This window comes from Tupaia chinensis, unplaced genomic scaffold, assembly GCF_000334495.1.
Source record: "Tupaia chinensis unplaced genomic scaffold, TupChi_1.0 Scaffold000010_1, whole genome shotgun sequence".
NCBI classification, from domain to species: domain Eukaryota; kingdom Metazoa; phylum Chordata; class Mammalia; order Scandentia; family Tupaiidae; genus Tupaia; species Tupaia belangeri.
In genome coordinates this window covers 4,533,938-4,552,143 of record NW_006159440.1, presented here as the reverse complement: position 1 = coordinate 4,552,143, position 18,206 = coordinate 4,533,938, and the positions used below count along the sequence as shown (strand labels likewise).

General features: G+C 37.7%; 1 protein-coding gene and 1 pseudogene across 2 annotated transcripts in view; both read right to left on the bottom strand.

Moving 5' to 3' along the window:
* The window catches only part of TPK1 (thiamin pyrophosphokinase 1), a 427,050-nt gene that overhangs the window by 22,066 nt on the left and 386,778 nt on the right, over window positions 1-18,206 (bottom strand). The window lies entirely within an intron of this gene.
* The window catches only part of LOC102468351 (ataxin-3-like), a 35,220-nt pseudogene that overhangs the window by 15,699 nt on the left and 1,315 nt on the right, over window positions 1-18,206 (bottom strand).

Genomic DNA, 18,206 nt, shown 5'->3' with positions numbered 1-18,206 from the left:
AAAAAAAAAAAAAAAAAAAAAAAAAAAAAGAAAAGAAAAGAAAGAAAGAAAGAAAGAAAGAAAGAAAGAAAGAAAGAAAGAAAGAAAGATTAGATAGGAAAAGGGCCTGGAAAACCCTTAGCATATTTTCTGACACATGGATAAGAACTCAATATATGTTGAGTATTATTTTTCTACTCCCCAAAACAGTATTTGACACACAGAATATACGCAATAAACATTGACTGGTTATGTGTGTAAAGAGAGATCATAACAATGGTGTTTTTTTTTTTGTTTTTTTTTTTTTTTTGTTTTTTTTTTTTTTTTGTTTTTTTTTTTTTTTTGTTTTTTTTTTTTTTTTGTTTTTTTTTTTTTTTTGTTTTTTTTTTTTTTTTGTTTTTTTTTTTTTTTTGTTTTTTTTTTTTTTTTGTTTTTTTTTTTTTTTTGTTTTTTTTTTTTTTTTGTTTTTTTTTTTTTTTTGTTTTTTTTTTTTTTTTGTTTTTTTTTTTTTTTTGTTTTTTTTTTTTTTCTGAGACTTGTAGCTTGCTGGGGCTTTACAAGCAAATAGGGGGCCAGGTGATGTCACTGGGGCACTGCCACTAGACTCACATGGGGGAGGTCCTGGGTTTACGTGCACATGCTGGGCATATAAATGCATGCCGTGATCTAGTTTGCTAAGACTGGAGTGGAGGGATCGCAGACCTTGTTGGGGTGTGTGTCTCTGTTTCTTTCTCATGGAAGAAGTAAATAACTAACTTAAAAAAAAATCAAATAGAGGCATTTTTCTCATTCCTGGAGGCCTCTAGAGGACTTTATCATCATAATGATGGCTTTTGGGAAAAATAAGAAAAAAACTTTATTTTGTCTTTTTCCACAACATTCACTCATTCATTCATTTCACAAAAAAAGGGGGGGGGAATTATATACAGTGTTATTTGGTAATCCCTATAATCTTTTCCAGAAAAGGATTTGCCTTTATCTCATTATGGCAAATATTAGTTTGTAGATGTGAATTGAGGGAGAGAGCAGTTAAGCCTTTCTTCCTATTATGTATGTGTATAAATAGGGAAATTCGTGAGATTTAAGTGTGAAAATCTGCTACTATAGGAAAATAAAGAGTAATTACAGAGTACGACAAAACAAAAGGGGAACTAGCACAGATTTATGATCTCGCCTTCCCTCCCACTGGAATCAATTTATGGGAGATAGAAAGGGTAAAGACAGCTGCAGGGACAATAGGTTGTTAGCACAGATTATAAGGAAAGGAATTCCCTTCAAATTTCAGGAACGGAGCCAAGGGAGAAAATTAAAGTGAGATACTGTATTCATACCACAGTATAATTGCGTAATTGTCTGAATGCCTCAAAAATCCCCACTAAAGTAAAATCATTAATGTCTACTTGTCATTCTGTCTAAATATTGCTGAATGTGTGGAGAAGTCCCCAGAAGACAGGTGCCACTTTGCCAAGATGTCTTACAAACAATTGCTTACCAACGGGGAGATATCTTTTCATAATGTAAGGGCAAAGAAATATGACGGGAGACCTGGGCACTGTGCTTCTTTAATGATCTTTCCCTGAAGGAAAGAAAATTATACTGGAATCTAGGGGGAAAAGAGAATAGAGGAAGTACACAATTTAATGAAGTGCAGAGTTAGTTGAGTTTTTGGCTTGCAGGGAAATGCAAGCAAAATATTTGGCAAGACTTCTAGAAACCACATAAAAGAAACTTAAAGTCAGATTTGGAAGGGAAAGGAGAATACCACCTAGATACACTATCAAAAGCAGGTAACATAGATGGATGAGATATCTTTCTGGAGGCTAAGCTGCGGTCAAGAGGATATTCAGAAATTTCATGAACGCTAACTGGGAGCATCCCTTCTGAATTAGGTTTCTATTTCAATGGCAGCATGTTGAAAATAATTCTGAACAGTAGAATTCTACATTTTATTGTAACAGTAAACATTACTATTTTATAATTTTAACTGTGAGGATGAGCTCAACATTGGAAAGTGGCAATGGAAATGTTTCCTTTATTCAAATGAGTACTTTAAAAGATGGCAGAGTATATTCTGGGTTCACATGCAGAGATTTCCCTGAGAATTAACGAGTACGCATGTGTCCATGACCTGGGGCTGGCTGAAATGGGGAGGTGGACCGCAGCATGGAGCCTGTGTTTGGGGTGTTGTCTCCCTGTGTCTTGAAAAAGTCAGACATTGCCGAACTCACACATTTATCTCACAAAAGAAAGAGAGAAAAACTAGCAAAAATTAATGGTACATGTCATAGGGTGGGGTGCTTTGTTGAAAACAATGAACATGGTATTATTTTTTATTTGATTATTTCACAGTGCATACATGCTTTGAAAATCCTTATTGTATTCCACAAAGGTTTACAACAGTTAAATGTAAACAAGAAGTTATAAAATTAAAAAGCGAAGAAAAAATCTTAAAAAATGAAAAGGTACGTGATTCAAAAATAAAATAAAAACAAAAACTATGACTCAGAGTTTAGGTGAGATGCCAATATTGAAGGTCTTCTTTGTTTCTTATTGGCAGTTAGGGAGAACACACTCAGAGCATTCATTTTTCTTTCGGTGCGTATAATTGGTAATTTATCTGATGTTATCCTAGTACTCTTGATGGAGGACTGTTACCTCTGGGTATAAGTCCTGTTTCACAGGAAGAGTTCACCTCGCTCTCAATCAATTACCAGAGTCAATAGTGCAAAAGCAGAGAAGAAAACAAAGACCATCTGCTTAGGCAGTGCACTTGCCGAAAGGCAGTAGAAAAAAAAAATCTTTCTAAGATCTTTTACTCTGGACATGAGATGGTTGTTGGTGTTAGTTTTCATGGCTATGGAGAGGTCCTGGGTCAATGAGTACTTACATGAAGTATTTTTCCTGGGGCCTCATTAGTATTGATAAAAGACTGCGTTTCTACCACTGATCATGTAGGAAACCCAGAAGCTAGCAGCTACATCCCCAGCCTTGAAAACCATTTAAGGGTACAGGTTTGTCTAGAAGGGCATAATAATTCATAAGTGAAGCAAACACACAAGTAAGTAACCAGCCTCATGCCAGTTTCTGAGCTCCGTTATGTCTCATTTACCCATTTTGGGATCTGCAGTCAGAACAGTTTTAGTGGGAGGAGAGATGGATCCAACGTAAGGTGAACAAACTCCTATCATCTTAGTATTACTATGAGAATTTTTTTACTTAGACAAATTGGATGGTTTGTTATATGTGTACAGTGTTTAGATGATCTTGACAGGTCCAGTTGGAAGTCCCTCCACCAAATTGGCTCAGAAAAAGAAATCTAACGGGTCAAAATATAAAATCCCTTACCAGGTTGCATGATAGGTACAGCTATAATTCATCTTACCCCAAGTGACCTGAGGGTCATGTAAAATTTTAATTATGCAGTACTGACGACGATAGGAAATGTTTAGTCAGAAGTGGTTGAAGAAACAAAGCAAAATGAGATATTAGCAGTTGTGACAGGTGTTGTAGAAAGGTTTAATGAAGGAATCTGAATAAATGCAAATTTGTTTGTTTTTTTTTGAGAGTTTTTTTTTTTTTTTTTTGGCTATAGGGCACGTGCGCTCGCCAGACAGAGAGACAGAAAGCGAGAAATCACTCCCCAAGGGGGAATGGCCACGCCGCAATCCCTTCTCCTTCATTCTCCTCTCGGGATCTTGGGCATGCACACACACACACCCGGGGTGAGTTTAAGCCGCCGGGTCCGGGACTCAAACCATAGTCGACTACGTGGGAGTTCAGCGACATAGCCATTATGCTAACTGGTGGTCCCCAAATTTGTTTAAGAAAGTAACTGTACCTACAATTCTTAAAAAATAATTATCCAAATGCTTATTTATCCTGCTATATATATCTTTTCTCTTTAGATATTAAAAGATTTAATGAACAATCACAAATCACACAGTCTAAGTTAGTGATAGTTACTAAGAATCATGAATCATATCCCCTTCAAATATAAAATCACAAATATTAGCAGTTATAAAGTCTTTTATCTCAACCAGCCTGCATGACTTATTCTAGATGAGAAGGCAACCCTTTGCAACTATAGAGAATATATTCTTTCTGAATCTACTTTTATTTATTTATTTATTTTTGAATTTTTTTGCCATAGGGTATATGCACTTGCTGGAGAGAAAAAGACAGACAGAAAGAGGAAAAGTGAGAAATCACTCCCAAGGGGGATGGTCAGGCTGCAATCCCTTTTCCTCCATTCTCCTCTCAGGATTTTGGGCACGCATGTACACATGACTGTTGTGAGTTTCAAGTCTCCAGGTCCAGAACTCGAACTGTGGCTGTCCATGTGGGAGCCCAGTGCCTTAACCACCATGCCACCTGCTTGACCCCCTGAATCTACTTTTGCATTTGAAGACTGGCACCAAAGTTTAGCATAAACTATGTCCTATACAAGTGTCTCTCTATCTGTCACATGTTTAATCTCATTTTTTTCCTTGCCTGTGGCTATTCTAGTTTTTTTCCCAAATCCTACTATACTATTTAAAGTAATCATTATTTACAATGTATCAGGCTGCTCCCTGTAAAAAAAAGATGTATATTCCTGGAGTTCAAGAGATGGCCCACCAATAGCTGTAAACTTTTTCATGTTGAAGTGCTGTTCCACAACAAACATTCAAACATCAGAAGTATTTATGATTCTAAGTGACATTGTCTTCTCAGAAACAAGCAGGATAAGGCTAGAAAGAACCAGCTTAAAGGAGGATTTGAACTCTACACTGTTAAGCAAGAAAGACACTGCACCTTTTTTTTTAAAAAAAATAAGGAGTGACTAGATTGAAGCAGTATTTTAAGAATATTTAACAAATACAACATGAATAAAATAGTCTTCATAAAACCTACGACATGCTTGTTGCTCTGCTAATATAGCCACTAATCCTTTGTTAGCAGAAACCCAGTCTTAAAAATTTATTTTTCCGAAAGCACTGAATTCTTTGTTGATGGGTACCATCACCTGACCATGTCAGAAGCCTATACCTTAGCAATGTGTAGCTAGTATTCTCAGTCAGGGATACAGACTGGGAGCTACTGTTTAGCAAAGCACTGATATCATTGTTAGCTTCATTCGTTCAATTCCCTAACAAATATTTTAAATACTTAAAACTAGGAATGAAAGTTGGCAAATTAAAATTGATAAAAATAGTGAGCAGTTTCTACAACATGATCGTTCTTTTTGACAATAAAAATTAGGGGATGCCAGACTCCCACATGGCTGACTGAGGTTTGAGTCTCAGACCTAGTGGCTTGCTTTCTCACTTCCTATCTCTCTGGTCAAATGAAAATAAATAAATAAATAAATAAAATTAAACAAATTTTTAAAAAAGTTTATACAATGTTAGGGACGGGGCCAGATGGTTAGTAACCTGATGAGAAGTTTCTTAGTTAAAGTCCTGATACCTTCCTAAGTACTCCAGGCATAAATACACATGATCTGGGGCTGGCTGAAGGCTAGGGATGGATCATGTGGTCAAGAACCCGATAGGGGTGGTCCTCTCTGTCCCTCTCTCTGTTTCACTCATGGAAGAATTAGGAAGATAAAACTTTTTCTAAAAAAATTAATGGACAGAGATATGGAGGGTAAAAGCTATAATATTTGTTCCTCAGGTTGAGATTTTTGATACATAAATTATTGAAGAAGTAGAGTTTTATCAAAAATTTCACTTAACATTAAAAATGTACCTGCATCACTATCTATGGTACAGGCTCTCTCGGGTGCAACGTTAGGTGCAGTTGGGCAGGAGTTTGCTTCGTGAGCAGAGTGTATTTCTCTGCCCTTTGGTGTGCGCAAAGCCGGACACTGTTCTGGCAGGTGGCAAATATGCAGATGGGTGGTGTGCTAGGTCAGAGGCCAGGCTCTATGAGCATTTGCATGATTCTGCTTGCTGCCTCGAGTGTCTGATACTGCCCAGAGAAGGATATGCTAGCCCCAAGTCTACCAAGAGACATGAGGAGCATGGCCAGTTCAACGTTCCTTGGATCTGTTACAAGGCAGAGTGGTGACAGGCCAGGTGCTACGTAGGAAAGGCCAGTTTGGATTAGCTACATCTTACCTGAGCTGCAGCTGCACAAGCAATTATAAATGACTGTGGTTGTAAATCAATGAGTTTCTTTTTTTTTCCTTTTTTTTTTGGAGAGGTTTTTGCTATAGGGCGCATGCGCTCGCCAGACAGACAGAGACAGACAGAGAGACAGAAAGCGAGAAATCACCCCCTAAGGGGGATGGCCACGCCACAATCCCCTCTCCTCCATTCTCCTCTCAGGATCTTGGACACGCACGCACACGTGCCCAGCGTGAGTTTTAAGCCACCGGGTCCAGGACATAAACCGCGGTCAACTACATGGGAGTCCAGCAACATAGCCATTACGCTAACTGCTGGCCCCCCCTTTTTTTTTCCTGTTTAAAAGTTGTATATATTATATACTTATGGGATACAATGTGATTTAAAAAATTGTTTCTTTCTTTCATAAGAATGAGAAAAAAAGAGAAAGACGAGCACCTTCAGCAGGGTCTCATGTCATGATTTCTCCTCACCCCTCAGACTTCTCAGTCAGCCAGGACCATGGGAACATGTACTGCCCTGTTCAGGTCACCAGGAAACCACCCCTGCAGACACAACATGGCTCCAGCATTACTTGAGTAGAGCATTACTGCTGAGCCACTGAGCCAGCCCACAATGTGATGTTTCGATTTATGCTCACCTTGCAGAATGATTAAATCAAGTTAATTAACAAATCCAGTACCTCACATACCCCTCTTGTGTGTGTGTGTGTGTGTTGAAAACATTTAAAATCTGCTCTTTTAGCAATTTTGAAATATATGATGATATTATTTTTAGAGTCACCACTCTGTGCAATAGACCAACTGAACTTCCTCTTATCCAAGCAAAATTTCATACAGTTCAATCAACATCTTCCCTTTCCTCACTTACCTTCCTTTTAATCTCTGGTAATCACTATTCTACCATCTATTCTATGAGTATGACTTTCATAACTTCTATCTGTAAGTGAGATAGTGCAATATTTTTTTGTTCTTGGTTTATTTCACTTAGGACCAGGTCCACTAATGCTGTGGAAAATGGTAGGATTTCTCTTTTTTTTTTTTTAAGGTTGGATAGTATTCTAATAGGTATATGAGGTTGAATACATATGTACCACATTTTCTTTATTCATTCATCCAATGATGGATACTTAGGTTACTTCCATATCTTAGCTATTGTGAATGATATAGCAATGACTATGAGAGTGTACAACATTATCTCTTTAGAATACATCTTTAAATATATTTGCAGAAGTGGCATGGCTGGGTGCACTAGTGTTTTATTTTTAGTCTTCTGAGGAATATCCATACTGCTTTCCATTATGGCTATACTAATTTACATTCTTACTAACAGTGCACAAGAGTTCCCTTCTCCCATACCTTCACCAACATCTTTTATCTTTCATTCTTTTTCTTTTTTTTTTTTTTCAGAGTTTTTTGCTATAGGGTGCATGCGCTCACCAGAGAGCCAGTGAAAGACAGAGAGACATAAAGTGAGACATCACTCCCCAGGGGGGATGGCCACGCCACAATCCCTTCTCCTCCATTCTCCTCTTGGGGTCTTGGGCATGCACGTACATGCACCCTGCGTGAGTTTAAGCTGCTGGGTCCGGGGCTAGAATGGTGGTTGACTACATGGGAATCCAGCGACATAGCCATTACACTAACTGCTGGTTCCAGATCTTTCATTATTTTGATAAAAGCCATTCTGGCAGATGTAAGGTGATATCTCACTGTGGTTTTAATTTGCATTTCCCTAATGTTTCTGATGATGAGCACTTTTTTCATACATCTGCTGGCTATGTGCATATCTTCTTTTGAGAAATACCTATTTATGTCTCTTGCCCATTATTTTTTCTTAGTTTTTCTACTGTAGTAAAAAAGTACATAGTAAATTTACCTATATCAAACATTTTTACATGTCTATTATAGTATTGTTAAACTAAAGAACATTGTTGTACAAGAATGCTCTGGAACTTTTTCACCTTGCATGACTGACATTCTATACTCATTGTTCAAGAATTTCCCCCTTCCCTTCTCCTCAGCCCCTGGCAATTACCCTTGTACTTTCTGTCTGTATGAATCTGACTATATCAGATATTGCATATAAATGAAATCATTCAATATTTGTCTCGTTGTGATTGGCTTATTTCATTCAGTACTGTTCTCCATGTTTATCTATCCTATAGCATATGGGTTGTCTCTTCACTCTGTTAAGCATTTCCTTTGCTATGCAGAGACTTTTTTTTTTTTTTTGAGAGGTTTTCGCTATAGGGTGCGTGCTCTCGCCATAGAGACAGAGACAGAAAGTGAGAAATCAGCCACCAGGGGGGATGGCCATGCTGCAATCCCTTCTCCTCCATTCTCCTCTCGGGATCTTGGGCACGCATGCACACGCGCCCGGCGTGAGTTTTAAACCACCAGGTCCGGGACGCGAACCGCGGTCGACTACATGGGAGTCCAGGGACATAGCCATTACACTAACTGCTGGTTCCCTCCAACTTTAACATATAGATAGATATTTTTCATAGACGTGGCAAGAATATACATCCTTGTCTTGTTCCTAATGATATAGGAAAAGCTTTCAACTTTTTGTCATTGAGTATGATGTTAGCTGTGGACCTTTATTGTGTTGAGAGTTTTTGCTGTATTTTTTTTTTTTAAATCATGAAAGAATTTTGAATGTTGTCAAATGTTCTTTCTAAATCTATTGAAATGATAATTCAGCTTTTGTCCTTCATTCTGCTAACATGGAACAATGCATTCATTGATTTGCATTATTCTGAAACTTCCTTACATTCCAAGGATACATTCTCACTGGATTATGGCACATGATCTTATTAATGTACTGTTGAATTGACTTTATTGCTAGTATTTTACTGAGGAATTTATATTTACATTCATCATGCATATTGGCCTATAATTTTATTTTCTTGTATCCTTGTCAGGTTTTACTATCAGAGTAATGTTGGCATAGTAAAATGAGTTTGGAAATATCCCCTCTTCTTTAATTTTTAAAGTTTATTTATTTCTTCCATGAGTAAGAGAGACAGCAAGACACACCACCAACAGAGTCCTCTGTTTTGTTTTAATTTGCCAGAGGGTAGATGTGCTTACCAGAGAGAGATAAAGAGAGAGAAAGACAAGTAAAGAATCTCTCTCAGGAGATGGCCATGCCACAATACCTTCTCCTCCATTTCTCCTTTTGGGATTTTGAACACACACACATAGTTGGTGTGTTTTTCAAACCACCAGGTCCCAAACTCAAACCATGCAGTTGGTCATATGAGATTCAATGACCTTAATCATGATGCCATTGGCTGGCCCTCACCAACAGGGTCCTGACACCACAATTAACCCTCAACATCAGCCAGCCTGGATCATGGCATACATGTGTCCAGAGTCCTCAAGGAGCTCTCCTGATGTAAAACTGGAACTTTCCCATGTGTGTCAGCCTCAGAGAGCCCTGCATTTTACCACTGCACCAAAATATAGTCCCCTATAATTTTTTGAATAGTTTGAGACAGTTCTATTTTAAGTATTTGGTAAAATTCTGCCATGAAGTCATCTAATGACCCTGGGTTTTTCTTGTATAATAGAGTTTTTTTTTTGTTGTTGTTTGTTTTTTTTAGGTTTTTGCCAGAGGGCACATGCACTCACCAGAAAGAGACAGAGAGAGAGAGAGAGGGAAAGTAAGAAATCATCCCCTGGGAAAATGGCCATACTGCAATCCCTTTTCCTCAATTTTCTCCCTCAGGGTTTTGGACATGCATGCACATGCTCCTGGAGTGATTTTTAAGCTACGGGGTCCAGGACTTGAACCTTGGTTGGATACGTGGGAATCCAGCACCTTAACCACCATGCCAACTGCTGGCCCAATAAGATATTTTTTTAAAAAAACATTGATGGGAACCAGCAGTTAGCGTAATGGCTATGTCGCTGGACTCCCACATAGTCGACCGCGGTTCGTGTCTCGGACCCGGTGGCTTAAAACTCACGCCGGGCGCGTGTGCGTGCGTGCCCAAGATCCCGAGAGGAGAATGGAGGAGAAGGGATTGCGGCGTGACCATCCCCCCTGGGGGGTGATTTCTCGCTTTCTGTCTCTATGTCTCCCTCTGTCTGTCTGGCGAGCGCACGCGCCCTACAGTGAAAATCTCTCAAAAAAAAAAAAAAAAAAAAAAAACATTGATCTAATCTGTTTGCTTGTTATTGGTCTTTTCAGATTTTGTTTCTTCTTGATTCATTCTGGGAGGTTGTATGTTTCTAGGAATTTATCAATTTCTTTTATGTTATCCAATATGTAGATGACTAATTGCTTTTATTCCCATATGATCCTTTGTAGTTCTGTGTTATCAGTTGTAATGAGTCTTCTTTCATTTCTGATTTCACTCTCCTCCTTATTTCTTAGTCTTGGTAAAGGCCAATTTTGTTTATTCTTTCAAAAAGCCAAACATTAGTTTTGTTGATTTTTCTGTTGTCATTCTAGTCTCTATTTCTGCTTTGATAATTCCTTCTCTCTTCTTTGCACTTAGATTTTCTTCATTTTCTAGTTCTTTGAAATATGTTCACTTGAGATCTCTCCTTCATTCTTGTTTAAAATTTATTTATTTTTAATTGCCAGATATGTACTCATCAGAGAGAGAGAGAGAGAGAGTACCCCCACAATGGGGCCTGGTCATACTGCAATCCCTTCTCCATTCTCCATTCTGTCAGAATTTTGCACACACATGCCTATGTATGTGGCATGTCTTTTAAGCCATAGGGGCTTGGATTCTAACTACAGTCAGCTATGTGGGATCTGACTCCCTTAACCATGAAGCTAGGGGGCTAGCCCTTTTATTCTTTCTTGATATAGGCATTTTGCTATAAACTTTCTTAGAACTGCTTTTGCTTCATCCCATAATTTTGTTCTTCTGCGTTTTCATTTGCCTCAAGATATTCTTTAATTTATTTCTTGACCCATTGGTTATTAAGGAAAATGTGGCTTAATTTTTACATATTTCTGAATTTTCCAAATTATTCCTATTACAGAATTCTAGATTAATTCCATTACAAAAATAAATGATAGTTGGTATGATTTCAGTCTTCTTAAAGATTTTGTTTTGTGGTCTAATATATGATGTATACTACAGACTGTCCCATGTGTGCTTGCAAAGAATATTCATTCTGCTGCTGTTGGGTGGAATGTTCTATATGTCTATTAGGTCCTTTGGTCTAAAGTACTGTTCAAGTCTAGTTTCCCTATTGATTTTCTGTATGGGTGATCTATCTCTTGTTGAAAGCACAGTATTGAAAACACCTAATATCATATTACCCTCTGTTTCACCCTTCAGATCTATTATTACCAGTTTATATGTTTAAATGCTCTGCTATTGGGAGCGTGTACAGTTGTCCCTTTGTATTCGTGGGAGAGTAGCTCCTGAACTTCCTGCACATATCGAAGTCCAGGGATGCCCAAGTCTCTTACACAAAATATTGTAGAATTTGTATATAGTTTATATACCTCCTCCTGTATACCTTAAAACATCTCTGGATTATTCTCTGAGTATTCAACTATTATGAAACACAATGCATCTCTGGCAAGAGCAGATAGATATAGTAGCAAAACAGGGTTTAGAATAAAAGTTTGCAGGCTCTAATTTGAATATAGATTTTATCTATCACTCTTTTTCTGGAATACTATGCATGACACTGTCAAATGTAGAAATCATTCTGTGCAATTTTTGCACCCTTTTCATTGCCTTTATCAGTAATGAGTAGTTCTTGATTTAACTACTTTGGCCTCCTATTGCATTTTAATTTTTTTCGGGGGGGTATGTATTTTTCTGTGCTTTGGAGCCAATTTTTCCACTTTTCTGAAATTTCATTTTCTTATCTGAAAACTCAGCTTGTTCAAATAATGGCCTATTTCTCTAACATTTCTTTCCACCTTAAGATCTTTACAGACTGAGGGAAAAAGGAAGCATTAATAGTAATTATTCTTATCATTCTTACTTTTGTTTAATTTTCCCCAAACATGGTTGTAACAATTTAGGGAATACCTCCAGAGACTTGCTGTACTTTTCTTTCTTTTTTTAAAATAGAAGTTCATACATTGGAATACATGAACAAAATGCAAAGTTAGAAACATATCCTATGAAGTGCTTTGGACACTCTGACAGCTGCAATTTATCAACATAAATTACTGTGCTTAGCTGCAAAGCTTTTGTCACAGGCAGACAAGGCACTTCCTAAAGTGCCTGTTGCCCTCTTTAATAATAATCTTAGTTTTTACAATCCAGATGTTCTAAGATAAAAGACACCTTGATGCATACAGAGATAGAAAAATTCAGATTTTATGTACCTCACTGGAAGCATTGACATGCTACTCTATTCATCTTTAGATTAGAGTCTTATCCCCCTCTGCCTAGATGTGCAATAGATTACTTAGGCAAGAAAATGTGGGTAGGAGAGCCAGAAGCAGCAGCTTTGCAGTAAACAAGTCACTACCTGCTTAATCAAAGAAAAGATCTAAGAAAATTCACTGTCAATGCCTTAGTGCTAGCTCCTAACAGATTAGGTAGGGAGACTTCTTTTATCTTCAGCATCATTCCAAGAAATTGATTTTAAGATGCATGTATTTGCATTTAACATGTGTTCTTAAAGGCATTTTTATTTGGTAAACAGTATGGCTAAGAATATGTAAACTAGTTTTGACATTTTTAGCAGTAAGTTTTCTTATTTAAAAAAATATCTATCTGTGTTTAGAAATATTTAAGATTTGGTATCACCCAAAGTTTTGTATATATTCATGAAAATAGTACTTTGATGGGATACAGTTGAATTCCAGGGGAATTTTATAGTAAATACAAAACATGAGCTGAAAATAGGCTCATTAGCAATCAATAATTTGCATATTTATTGAGCTTTCTGCCCTTATGCTCTGTGTTACTACCTGAAGACAGTTGTAGAGACAAGAACAGTTTGTGCAAATTCATTATCTGTCAACACGTGTACAACTGTCCCTAGTGTTAGTACAACAGGCCACAGTGAGGTCATCTGAGTCACACAGAATAATAGCTGCTTAAAGATATCCATCTCCTAATTCCCAGAATCTGTGAATATAAATGTTGCATGGCACATGGGGCATTAAGGTTGCAAACAGAATTTAGTTTCCTAATCAACCTGCCTTAAAATAGGAATGTTGAAAATACACAAAAACATGGAATCTAAATAATCTACTACTGAATGACTTTCAAACAATTGAGGAAATTAAGACTGAAATCAAGAGATTCATCAAAACTGATGATAATGAACACACTACTCTCCATAACCTTTGGGACACAGCTAAAATAGTCATAGGAGGCAAGTTTATAGTGTTAGGTCTCAAAAGAAATTAAAGGTAGCAAATAGACAGCAATGCATCTTAAGGAACTAGAAAAACAATAATATTTTTTTTTTAAATAAAAGAAGAAAAATAGTAAAGACAAAATGAACAAGTAAAATAGGGAATAAAAGAACTATATAAAAAATCAATGAAAGTAAAACTGGTTTTTTGAGAGGATAAGCAAAATTGATAAACCATGAACTATACTAATCAAGAAAAGCAGAAGAAGGAACCAGACAGATAAAATCAGTCATGAAGTTGGCCATCCTAGATTATCCAGATAGGCCCAATGTAACTTGAAGAATCTACTGCTTACAAGTGAAAAATAAAGATAAGGCAGTCAGAGTTATGGATGTAAGAAAGACATGGTCCAACATTGCTGGTTTTGAAAATATAGGAAGAGAAACAAATGCCAAGGGATGTGGTAGCCTCTAGAAGTCAGAAGGTACAAGGAAAAAATTCTCCTTTAAAGGAATACAGGTTTGCTGACACCTTGTTTTAGCCCAGTGAGTCCCATTTCAGAACTATATAACTGTAGGATGATAACTTTGCGTTTTAAGCCACCAAATGTATGGTTATTTGCTATAACAAACAGGAAACTAATACATCATCTTCTTTGTGAGATAGGCTACTAGTAAGTCTATTTAAATTATGGATAATTCAGAGATAGAAAAAATGTAAAATATAAAACAGCACCTATTTCAATAAAAAATAGATTTATAAAAGAATACAAAAGCACAGCAGCCAAAGGAAAAAAATATATCTATCTGTATCACAATTTAAAAGTTTTAACTTTTTTTTTTGGAGAGATTTTTCGCTATAGGGCGCGCGCTCTCGCCAGAGAGAGAGAGACAGAGAGACAGAAAGCGAGAAATCACCCCCCAAGGGGGATGGTCACACCGCAATCCCTTCTCCTCCATTCTCCTCTCGGGATCTTGGGCATGCACGCACATGCGCCCGGCATGAGTTTTAGGCCACCGGGTCCGGGACGCAAACCATGGTCGACTACGTGGGAGTCCAGCGACATAGCCATTATGCTAACTGCTGGTTCCCACAATTAAAAAGTTTTATGCATCAAAGGACAGTATCAAGAATATAAGACCTAGCTAGTAGTACAGTTCATACCAAATTAAAGTGCATGGTGGAAGCCACATGGCCACTATGGATTGCATACCTAGGTTGACTTAAAAATGCACTGGGTATATGCATGAGTATCATGTCTCAGGACCCTCAGGACCTGAAGGGCCAGGAAAAGGGGACTACAGTATCATGAGACCCCCATAAGAGGGTGCGTCTTATCTTTGTCTTTCCATTGTGCATACACACATGCTATCATAAGTACAATAAACTTATAAAGAATGTGAAGACAGTTCACAAAAAAAAGGGAAAATATTTCCAAACCATGTATCTGTTAAGGGTTTAGTATCTAGATATATGGAGAACTCTTTACAACTCAACAGTAAAAAGAAGACAACCCATTATAAAAAGGGCAAAGGATATAGATATTTGTCTAAAGAATCTCCAGGCAGTTGGTCAATAAGATAGTGAAAAAGTTCTCTGAATCATTAATGATTAGAAAAACCACATGCACTGGGACCAGCAGTTAGCGTAATGGCTATGTCACTGGACTCCCACATAGTCGACCGTAGTTTGAGTCCTGGACCCGGCGGCTTAAACTCATGCTAGGCATGTGTGTGTGCTTGCCCAAGATCCGGAGAAGAGAATGGAGGAAAAGGGATTCTGGTGTGGCCATCCCCTGTAGGGGGTGATTTCTTGCTTTCTGTCTCTCTGTCTCTTTCTGTCTTTCTGGTGAGTGCGTGCACCCTATGACAAAAACCTCTCCAAAAAAAGAAAAATAATAAAAAAAAAAACCCCACATGTACTACAATTTACCCCAATTGTGATAACTGTAAAAAGAAAAGGAAAAATATTTGTGAGGATGAAGAAAAAATAGAATATTCATCATTATTGATAAGAATATAAAAGGAGGGCCAGAGGGTGCTGTCGTGGTTAAGGCACTGGATTCCACATGGCTGACCATGGTTTGAGTCCCAGACCCAGTGGCTGGAAAGTCAAATGTACATGTGTGTTCAAAATCCTGAGAGGAGAACAGAAGGCAAAGGATTGCAACATGGTCAATTGTTGGCGGGGAGGAGGGGGAGAGCAGAGGTTGACTGCTTACTTTCTCTCTCTGTTTCTCCTTGGCAAGCATATGTACCCTATGGAAAAAAAATTTAAAAAATTTTAAAAAAGACTATAAAAGAATACAGTCCCTATAAAAAACATTTTAGCAGTTCTTTAAAAATTTAAATATAAAATTTCCATATAACCAAGGAATTCCTTTCTTAGGTATACACATAGGAAAACTAAAAAGCATACGTTTACACAAAAACTTTTACATGAACGTTCATAGTGGCATTATTCTTAAGAAAGAATGAAAACCACAAATGTCCAGCAGCCAATAAATGAATAAACAAAATATGGTATATAAGGTATCTTCAAACGTTCATAGAAAATGCACATTATAAAAAAGAGTACCAGGGCCAGCAGATGGTATCAGTTATGTTTTCCATTAACTTTTTGAAGTCTCCAGTATCTATCAATGGAATATTACAAAGAAATGAAACAGAATGGAATATTGTTACATGCTACATGAGGGAATCTTGAAAATGTTATCTTAAGTTACAAAAGTAAGACACAAAAGACCACCTATTCTATTTACATGAAATGTCCAGAATAGACAAATTGATAAGGACAGACAGGATGAGTGGTTTTAAGGGGAGGGAAGGCATGGAGAATTGGGACTGATGGCCAGTAAAGACAGTGTTTCTTTTGCAGTTGATGAAAATGTTCTGAAATTAGATAGTGGCAATGCTTGTATAAAATAGTGGATATACTAAAAAAAAAAATCATTGACTTTGTAGTGAGTTTCATATAATGCAAATTACATATCTCAAGTAAAAAAACAGAACTCATCTATCACATTCATTACTTAGGAACTAAGTATGTAGATGGAACCATTACCTTGTCAACTTACTAAACTAAACTGATATTAACTGCTATTTGACTAAGTTTTTACTTTCACTTTAAGTAACTTACATTGCTGCCCTTGATCTTATTATAAATCCAGCTCCAATCAGAGCAAGCACATTGCCTCACAATTTGTAATTATTTCCATAGAAATCTGGCTTTCTGGAGCACCCCCAACTTAACTGCCTCCCAAGAGAGTGAAGAAGATTGTGGCATGGCATCCCTTCTAAGGGGTGATTTCTCCTTTTCTATTTCGCTCTTTTTTTATTTTTCCTCATAAACTAAATAAAACAAACAATACTGGTTGTGATAAGCATATAACATTTTATTACATCATGCTAGTAGGTCTAAGGACTTATGGAGAGAAAATCTAATTAGATAGTTACCATGTTTTTATGTTCCTTTTAATCAAAGATGATTCATTTTTTTCTATTTCATAAAGAATCATTGAACTTTTTCATCAAGTCATTTTTCAAGTTATCTTTAAAATGTTAAGAGCTACATTCTGGCACATCAGGAGGCGTGGGTTAATGTGCTAGATTCCCACATGGCCAACTGTGGTTTGGGTTCTGGACCTGGTGGCTTGAAAATCACAACAGATAGTCAGATTGATAAATGTTAAAAAAAAAAAAAAAAAAAAAAAAAAAGTAAAAAAAAAAAAAAAAAAAAAAAGACCAGCAAATGGCATAATGGTTATGTAGCTGGATTCCCACATAGTTGGCTACAGTTCAAGTCCTGGACTTAACAACTTAAAACTCACACTATGCGCATGTGTGTGCATGTCCAAGATACCATTATATTGCCATCTTCCTGCCTCTGTCTCCTAAGCAGCTGGAACTGTAGGCACATGCCACAAGGCTCTGCTTTCCTAGTGGGCTGGGACTCCCACTGCACCTCAGCCTGCTAGGTGGCAGCATCTATCAGCATGTGCTATCAAAGCTGGGCCAAGGTAAAGAGTTTTTTTTTTCTTTTTAATTTTAAATTTCTTTAATTGCTGAATGCCTGTTTTAAAAAAAGAGAATCATTTAGTTTTATTCATTGCTATTATTTATTTATCTATTTATTTTTGAAGTTGACCAGAGAAAGACAAAGAAAGAGAAAGTGAGAAAGCAAGCTGCCAGGTCTGGGACTCGAACCACAGGCAGCCATGTGGGAATCCAGCACCTTAACCACCATGCCACCTGCTGGCCCCTGAATGCCTATTTTTGTGTGTGTGGGGGGGGAGAGGTTTTCGCTATAGGGCGTGTGTGCTTGCCAGACAGACAGACAGAGACATAGAGACAGAAAGCGAGAAATCAACTCCCAGAGGGGTTGGTCATGCCATAATCCCTTCTCCTCCATTCTCCTCTCAGGATCTTGGGCACGCACGCACACGCGCCCGGCGTGAGTTTTAAGCCACCGGGTCCAGGACGCGAACCGTGGTCGACTACGTGAGACTCCAGCAACATAGCCATTGCGCTAACTGCTGGTTCTCTAAATGCCTTTTTTATTGAGAGAGATTTTTCTATCGGGCATGTGCACTCACCAGAGAGACAGAGAGAGGCAGAAAGACAGAACACGAGAAATCATCCCCTGGGGGGGATGGCCATGCCACAATCCCTTCTTATCTATTCTCCTCTTGGAATTTTGGGCATGCATGCACACCCACCTGGCATGAGTTTCAAATTGCTGGGTCCAGGACTCAAACCTCAGTTGACCATGTAGGAGTCTAGCTCCTTATCTACTATGCCGCCTGCTGGTACT